Here is an 8,544-nt window from a genome sequence, read left to right on the forward strand (position 1 = left end):
TGATCAGAAAGGAGTAGACAGCTCATATTTAGTATGGCCAGAATAGTAATACAAAATCCTGCTGACTGGTGAGGTTGAATTTTATATTACTATTTTAGAAATGCCACTTTGAAAGTGAGCATTTTTCTGCACTTAAAATCCTTCTGTGTCGTACAGCCTTTCTCCAATCCACACCTGGGCTGGGCTGGTTGACAACTTCCTTGTGCATTTCACTCAGACAACCACAAACACAGGATGCTCAGTGACACTTGCACACATCTGCATACTGAATGGGTCTTCCTGGGCTGGAAGGGGGGGAGGGCCTGACACTTACATTTCAAAGGACAGTGGCCTGCCCTCACACAATGGACTGCCAAACCCCCCTACTGGGTGCCCTGGCAGACAGGGTTGTACTGAAAGGGGACCTTGTGCACTTTAAAACCACTCTTTGAAGTCTCCCCTACTTCAAAGGCACTTTTCGATATATAAACTGGGTCCCTGACCCTACCAATTTAGACACTTCTTGAGACAGACACTCTGCACCAGAACCTGAAACCTGCCAAGAGAAGCTGGCTGCCCAAAGGACTCACCTAGACTGCTTTACTGTAAAGGACTGCTGCCTTGATGTTGCCCTGCTGCCTTGCTGGCCTCTGCTGAGAAGTGCTCTCCAAGGGCTTGGATTGAGTTTGCCTCCTGTTTCCAGAGGTCTCTGGGCCAAAAAGACTTTGTCTCTACAAAGAAACTCCTTGTGCGGTGAAAATTGACGCACAGCCTGCCGGAATCGACACAGAGCCTGCCAAGCGGTGAGAAAGTCACTGCATCACCGAACCTGAATGACTCAGTCTGGGTCACTGAGTGGAGATCGACGCAGCGCCAGCGTTGCAACCGGAAATTCATCGCAAGGCCCACCGAATCGACGCAGCTCAACTTCTGCGTGAGGAATCGATGCAGCGCCTGCCATGCGACAGAAACTCTGACGCTTCGCCCACCGGATTGACACAGCAACTGTGACTTTGCCCAACACACCCAGGATTTCTACGCATCGTCCCTGGGCATCAAAAGAGCCTGCTTCGCAAAAGAGGATTGAAGCCTGTATGCCGGTATTTGAAGCACAGCCCTCGCCATGTGGAAAAGAATCAACATATCGTCTGTGTGTGCCTGGAAATCCGACGCACACCTACCTTTTTTCACGCATCTCCTCCTCTGCGATCCTCGTGCATGTAATTTTGACGAAAACCAGGTACTTTGTGCTTGCAAGAGACAACTGTTGCTTTTAAGAACGTGTGATTATCAAATTTGGATTGTGTGTGACTTACCCTGACTAGGATTGTGACCCCTATTTGGACAAAGGTGTATACCTTTGCCAACTAGATTCCCCATTTCTAATAATCGCCTATACCGAACACTAAAGGAGGGGAGCAATATTTAATTTTCATCTCACTTGCTTCTGGCCAGATCATGTCATAGATAATATGTAATCTTCACCCAAAACATGTCATACCATTATCAATATATAACGCATTTTACCAAATATTAACACTCGTAGCACAATATATAAATATAATTAAAACATATTCAGTCTATACATTAACCTATGAAATGACATGAAAACAATCTAGGCCTCCACAAAGTGTCTTCTAATTGTTTTACTTCACATAAAAAAAAAGTTAGCTACAGAAAACAAATACAATAGGAATACAGCTGCGGGAAGAACTCTAGGACTAGCCTGCATTGTGTACAATGTAAATGTTTTAGCAAAGATCTAATTACGTTTTTTCTCGATGTTGAATAAAAACCACACAAAATACATAGGTGTAAAGTGCATTGCTCCGAGAAATTATCACAGGGCCAAGGTGGTAGCTGTGACCCCTGCTGAACCTTTTCCTACTTCTGACACTACCTTTGCGACCCCTGGCCTCAGAGTTGGCAAAGTAAGTGTCAGGAACACGGGGACAGTTCATCCTTATGGACTTTAGTGGGGGCTCCCCTTTTTTGGTTTCTGTCAATTTTTTTTAATCACACTAGTAGGGAATAATATTATATTATTCACTATTAGTGTACTAAAGAATGGAGTACATTTAGCTGAAATATGACCCTCCCTAGCAGCGGAGGTAAGTAAAATTGTTTTAAATGTATGTTGAGTGCTTGTTGGTGTGTGAATATGTTTGTGTGAGAGAGTGTATGTATGTGTGAATGTCTGGGTATGTGTAGGCATGTGTGTGAGTGAAAGAAAAGGTCAAATGGAGTGTGATGTCACTTTCGCTACCCTTGGCAGGCATGCGTGTGAGTGAAAGTAAAGGTCAAATGGCGTGTAATGTCACTTTTGCTACCCCTGGCATTTTGGTGAATTGACGTTCATGGTCATAAGGCTATATTCCAATAGCATCACACATCTTCCTCAGCCTCCCAACTGTCAATGCCTGCACTGCAGTCGGTTCTAAAATGCCATCAGCTATTTTATATATAGCCTTTGTATAATAAATCATGTTATTACATGGTGTCAGAGTTTCCTTAAACTGTGTTTTTAATATTTCAACACCATGGCCTCCAAAGTAAGATCTGGGTTCTGGGGGTTCTGGGACAGCAAGCAAGTGTTCTGTTGCTTGACTTTCTCAATCTAGCAAGGCAGATCAGTCCAATACTTATTCAAGGAGGTGATGCAGTTTTAGACACTCAGGGGGTGATTCTAAGATTGGCGGGCGGCGGAGGCCGCCCGACAATGTTCCCCCGACAAAATACCGCTCCGCGGTCACAAGACCGCTGAGGGTATTTTGAGATTTGCCCTGGGCTGGCGGGCGGCCGCCAAAAGGCCGCCCGCCAGCCCAGGGCAAATCTACCTTCCCACGAGGACGCCGGCTCCGAATGGAGCCGGCGTAGTGGGAAGGTGCGACGGGTGCAGTTGCACCCGTCGCGTATTTCAGTGTCTGCTTTGCAGACACTGAAATACTTTGCGGGGCCCTCTTACGGGGGCCCCCTGCAGTGCCCATGCCATTGGCATGGGCACTGCAGGGGCCCCCAGGGGCCCCGAGGCACCCCCTACCGCCATCCTGTTCCTGGCGGGAGACCCACCAGGAACAGGATGGCGGTAGGGGGTGTCAGAATCCCCATGGCGGCGGAGCGCGCTCCGCCGCCATGGAGGATTCCCCCGAGCAGCGGAAAGTCGGCGGGAGACCGCCGACTTTCCGTTTCTGACCGCGGCTGAACCGCCGCGGTCCGAATGCTCGAGGGAGCACCGCCAGCCTGTTGGCGGTGCTCCCGTGGTCGGTGACCCTGGCGGTCACCGGCCGCCAGGGTCAGAATGACCCCCTCAGTCTTCGTTTAACACAGAAATGCCACCCAAACTTTTCCAATTCACAAAAGAGCTTTTGTACATTGCACAAATATGTATTGCTGTTGAAAATCCTGTGATTTTGTGATTAGCAGAGTTTGTGACCACAAAATACTTTTGACATCTGGCCCATTATTTTTCTGCTCTTTCACAGTAGAAATATTTTTAGAGATTTTTTGTCAAGTTTTTGTCGCTTTTTTTGATGCCGATCCAATATAAAATCATTTGTGGTATTTACTAAGCAATGCAAATGGTAACTGGAGTTGATTTATCTTTGTGTCATTTGACTTTGTGACAGGTAGGTATTCATGGGGTGTGCATGGCCATTCCTGTGAATCCACCCAGGGAGTTTGAAACAAATCCAAATCTACAAAGACTTGTAGACATGGGCATGCGTAAAAATGATGCATCTAGCCCGAGCATCGTGTACCAAGAAAGATCTGTATTTCTCCTTGTTATTTCCTCTTTTGCATTCTGGAGCACACATACAAAGAGAAAATAGCCTGCAGAGAAACCATCCTGACTTTAACACAGGCACCCTTGACCGATGGTGCATGGGTGCCTGGGTTGACGCTAAGCAGCAGAAAGTGCATGGAAAGCCGGCACTGCACCATTTCTGTGAAGATATGGCTCAGTTCTGCTCTCTCCCATTCACACAATGCACCGCAGCAACTTCACATGCTGCTCTATGTTGCATGAACACTTTGAAAATCTTCCTCTTGGTATCCCCGGATAACAATAATCATTTTCCCAAATAATAGGAATTGACTGGCATGGGCACACAGCTGACATTTAATGGTGCTTCTCTGAGCTTTGTGACAGGACTCTGTTATTTCATTTTGTATATGTTCTACCACTTTTCAAGTCAAATACCATGCATTGAATACAGCTACATAATTGGCCATCAAGCGATGTATACAAATTAGGAAGAACCTATCCTAAAATAAGTACCTGATAAGATGATATTAATCACGTGCCAAGATACCCGATTCAGGTAGAAGACTCATTTTGTAAGCCAAAAATGTCTTTATTTTTGGTGGCTCCCGCCTGAAATTGCCTCTGCTTCAATAGAAGTCAATATATTTTCTTCTCAAGATCCCCTTCTTCTCTGTTCTGAAATGTTGGCCGCTATGCTATTAATAATGACCTTAACATTGATCAACAAGGCCTCATTTTGAGGTTTAACAGCAGGGGTGAAATGGCAGCGTTATAAAGAATGCTTTAAGGTAGGATTAGGTGAAAGTATTACTAAATACACACTATCTTTGTCAGATTCGGATTTGGATGATAGCATTTCTTTGGCAGTCAATTTACTGATCTTTTTCATTAGAGATTAAACTGCTTTAATGTTCCTGAAAAATAAAACTATAGTTTGTTTATTGAACTAGGAGCGTGAACTCTTGGGTAAAATAAAAACTCTTAGGCACAACACTTTCTGAATTGGAATCATTTAAAATAAAACTTATAAAAATTTAGATTTGCATATAGAAAAGCTCTAAAATAAATTTCTTTCTCAGGTACTTCGACGACTTGAACGCCAGAAAACGTCATTCAATAAAAGAAAAACTCAAAGGCATATCTTTATCACAACTCAGCTTTGTCACCCCAGAACTCTTAAAGGTTTTGCACGCAAATGTAAGTATAATACTGTGTTAGTTAAAGGGAAACAATAAGTCCTATTTAGATGGATTGCAGCAAAAAGAAATGAGAATGAGCTGAGTCATTGCAAAATGGCTTTTCAGGTATAATTTGGTCAACCTGATTTCTATTTTTGTCTCATAAAGTAGGGTTTGACTTTCTAAACTAAATCTGCAGCACAGATATTATTTATTTAAAGGAATAATATGTGTAGGACCACCCAGGCCTTTGCATAGTCTTACTTTTCCAGCTTCTGTCAGATTATGTGGTGACCTGTTTTTGTGGTAGTTTTGCCACCAGCATGTATTTAAAAGTGCCAGTAGGCAGGTTTGGGTAGTATGAATATATCAACTCCACAGATTTACCCATTGTGTTCATGTTGTAGTAGACAGACTTTGACTTACTGCCCTAGTTATCAGTGTTCTTTGTGGTTTGGTTGGAAGCAACTGGACAGAAAGTAATCACGGCACCCCTGTGTCATCACTGATGTGTCAAAGGGTGAGTAATTGTACTTCTGCTAACCCTGGCATTTTAATTGGGCAAATGTGAGCTCCCAGGATTGGCACCTATCAGGGTGTCCATACCTGGGATGCTTTGGGCGAGTGGGGTAGTCCAGGCCCAGGGTAGTAAGCAATTTCCCACTTGGGAGCAGGGGTGGGGTTTAGTGGTAGTCAAGGATACCCACAGCTCACAGCTGTATAGCGCATTGTAGGGTATGCTGTGATACTGCAGGCAGTGTAGGTGCAATTTCTCCTTTGTTCCTGTACTCCACTCATGTTTTCCTGGCTAGATGGTGGCTCATTGTTTCTTTTCCAGGGTCTTTCTGTGTCTACTTTATTGGTAATGAAGCAGTGCTGGCACTTATTTTTGAGGGTCGGCACTTATTTTTCTGTCTCAAGCATTTACTGGGCACAAAAGACACTTATGGGAAAGACGGTGGAAGAGAAACACGAAAAAGTATCACAATGGGAGAAAGCAGAAAGCTGCATGTTAGACTTTTCATCCTTGGCGTGGTCTCCCTTAAAATTTAGCCTCTGTTCCCCAGGTTGTTGACGTGTGCTGGACTCTGATTTTACTGTTTTTGTTACTCTGGGCACTTTACCACTGCTAACCAGTGCTAAAGTGCAAGTGCTCCTTTACAAAATGTGTATGTTTATTGGTTTATCCATGATTGGCATATTTGATTTACTAGGCAGTCCCTAGTAAAGTGCACTAGAGGTGCCCAGGGCCTGTAAATTAAATGCTACTAGTGGGCCTGCAGCACTGGTTGTGCCACCTACATAAGTAGCTCTGTAATCATGTCTCAGACCGGCCACTGCAGTATCCGTGTGTGCAGTTTTAACTGTAAATTTGACTTGGCAAGTGTACCCACTTGCCAGGCCTAAACCTTCCCTTTTCTTACATGTCAGACACCACTAAAGTAGGCTCTAGGTAGAACCAAGGGTAGGGTGCAGTGTATGGTTAAGGTAGGACATATAGTAATGTGTTTTATATGTCCTGACAGTGAAATATTGCTAAATTCGTTTTTTACTGTTGCAAGGCCTATCCCTCTCATAGGTTAACATGGGGGCTACCTTTAAAACTGATTAAAGTTTAGATTCCCTTTGGGAGCGGATGAACATGTGGAGTTTGGGGCCTCTGAGCTCACAATTTAAAAATACATCTTTAGTAAAGTTGGTTTTAAGATTGTGTGTTTGAAAATGCCACTTTTAGAAAGTGAGCATGTTCTTGCTTGTACCATTTCTGTGACTCTGCCTGTTTGTGGATTCGCTGTCTGGGTCAGTTTGACAGTTGGGCTGGTTGCACCTCACACTAGACAGTGACACAAAGGGAGCTGAGGTGTAGTCTGCATTTCCTGATGAGTCATCTGTGCTAGGAGAGAGGGGAAGAGTGGTAACTTACACCTGAAAGGGCTGTGCCTGTCCTCACACAATGCAGTCTCTGACCCCCTGGTGAGTGTCTGGGGCCTGGCCTGGGCAAGGCAGGATTTCACATTCTAAAGAGACTTTACTTTGAAGTAGGCCTACTTCAAAGGGGAAATTGGGAATAAGAATGGCACCCAAAACCACAGACTTTAGAAACACTTCTGGAAACAAGAGGAACCTCTGCCTGGAGAAGAGCTGAAGAGCTGAGGAAGAAGAGCTGCCCTGCCTGTGACGGTGCTTTGTGGAGCTATCCTGCAGTTGCTGCTTCTACCAGAGTAAGAGGGCAAAGACTGGACTTTGTGTGTCTTCCATCTTGAGAAGAAATCTCCAAGGGCTTGATTTAGAGCTTGCCTCCTGTTGTTTGAAGTCTCAGGGACAGCAAAGACTTCTCTCTGCCAGCACCTGGAGTCTCTGGATAGACTCCTACTCTGCCATGTGGTGCCCATCCAGTTCCTGGGACCCTGAAAGGAGAAGCTGGTAGCCTAAAGACAAGGAAATCCACGCACAGAGCGCCGTGTGGGGAAAAGATCGACGTGACTCTGATATGCAGCTGAAGAAACGATGCGCCGCCGGCTCCACAGCTGAGAATCGACGCTCGCAGGAAATGCGACGGAAGAATCAATGCATGGAGCAGAGTAAACAACGTGCATCTTCGCTGACGGAAGCTGGGGGATTGCCACCCACGCTGCAGGGTTTTTGGATCATCGTGCGGCTGGATTTCCGACTCAAGTACTGCTGGGCATGGAAAAACAACGCAAGGCCTGCCCGGACCCGAGAGTGCAGACCGGATCGACGCATCGCTCTCCTGCGGAGAGAAGAAATTACGCGCCCGGACCCGGTGAAAGGAGAAATGATGCAAGGTCCCGCTCGTGAGTGGAATCAACGCATCACAAGCCCTTTTTGACACACACTCGCTCGTGCGGGGTTATTTTTGACGCATCCAAGGTACTTTTTCACGCTGACAGCGTTAGTTTGTGTTTGAAACTACTTAAAGACTCTTTTTGATTTTTAATTGATGACTTGTGTATTATGGATTTTTTGTTTTTTTGGTATTGTTTTGTTTAGAAAAATATTTATTTTTCTAAACTGGTGTTGTGTAATTTTGTAGTGTTTTCATTAAGTTACTGTGTGTGTTGGTACAAATACTTTACACCCAGCACTCTGAAGTTAAGCCTACTGCTCTGCCAAGCTACCTGAAACAGTGGCCCAGGGGACCGCCAAGAAGAGGAAGGGCAGGGGGTGCGGGAAACCGGCCCCAGAAGTTCCCATGGTCTGTGAGGAAGCAGAACCTGAGGGTGACGCCCCGGAGCCTACAGGGGAACAGGTGGCTGAACTGGGGGAGGTCCCTGAGCTGTTGCAGTGGCAGCAGGAAGGGGGGCCCACCAGGGAAGCATTCTGTGCAGCACAGAAGACATGCTCTACTTTGGAGAGTTTGCGACAGCAGGCTCCAGACCAGGAGGCTAGCAAGGAGCCAGGATCACACCTTATCTCTTCGGAGGATGACCTCCTGTATAGCGAGCCTAGGGTTCCTGAGCCTGGGTCAGCCCGTGTGCTGGTGGTACCCCAGTCTTTCAGGGCCTTCCTACTGGGGTTGGCTCATGATGTGCCTTCAGCTGGACATTTGGGGCAGGACAAGACCTTTGAGAGGCTTGTCACCCACTTTTACTGGCCCCT

The 8,544-nt window shown here is 45.7% G+C and overlaps 1 long non-coding RNA gene across 1 annotated transcript in view; it reads left to right on the plus strand.

Annotated features, from left to right (window-relative positions):
• The window catches only part of LOC138285106 (uncharacterized), a 51,665-nt gene extending 46,723 nt beyond the window's left edge, over positions 1 to 4,942 (plus strand). The window contains exon 3 of the long non-coding RNA XR_011201520.1: positions 4,825 to 4,942. This is a non-coding gene — a long non-coding RNA (uncharacterized lncRNA). The remainder of the gene's footprint in view (positions 1 to 4,824) is intronic.
• Positions 4,943 to 8,544: the final 3,602 nt, after the last annotated feature.

This window comes from Pleurodeles waltl, chromosome 3_1 (assembly GCF_031143425.1).
Source record: "Pleurodeles waltl isolate 20211129_DDA chromosome 3_1, aPleWal1.hap1.20221129, whole genome shotgun sequence".
Lineage (NCBI taxonomy): Eukaryota > Metazoa > Chordata > Amphibia > Caudata > Salamandridae > Pleurodeles > Pleurodeles waltl.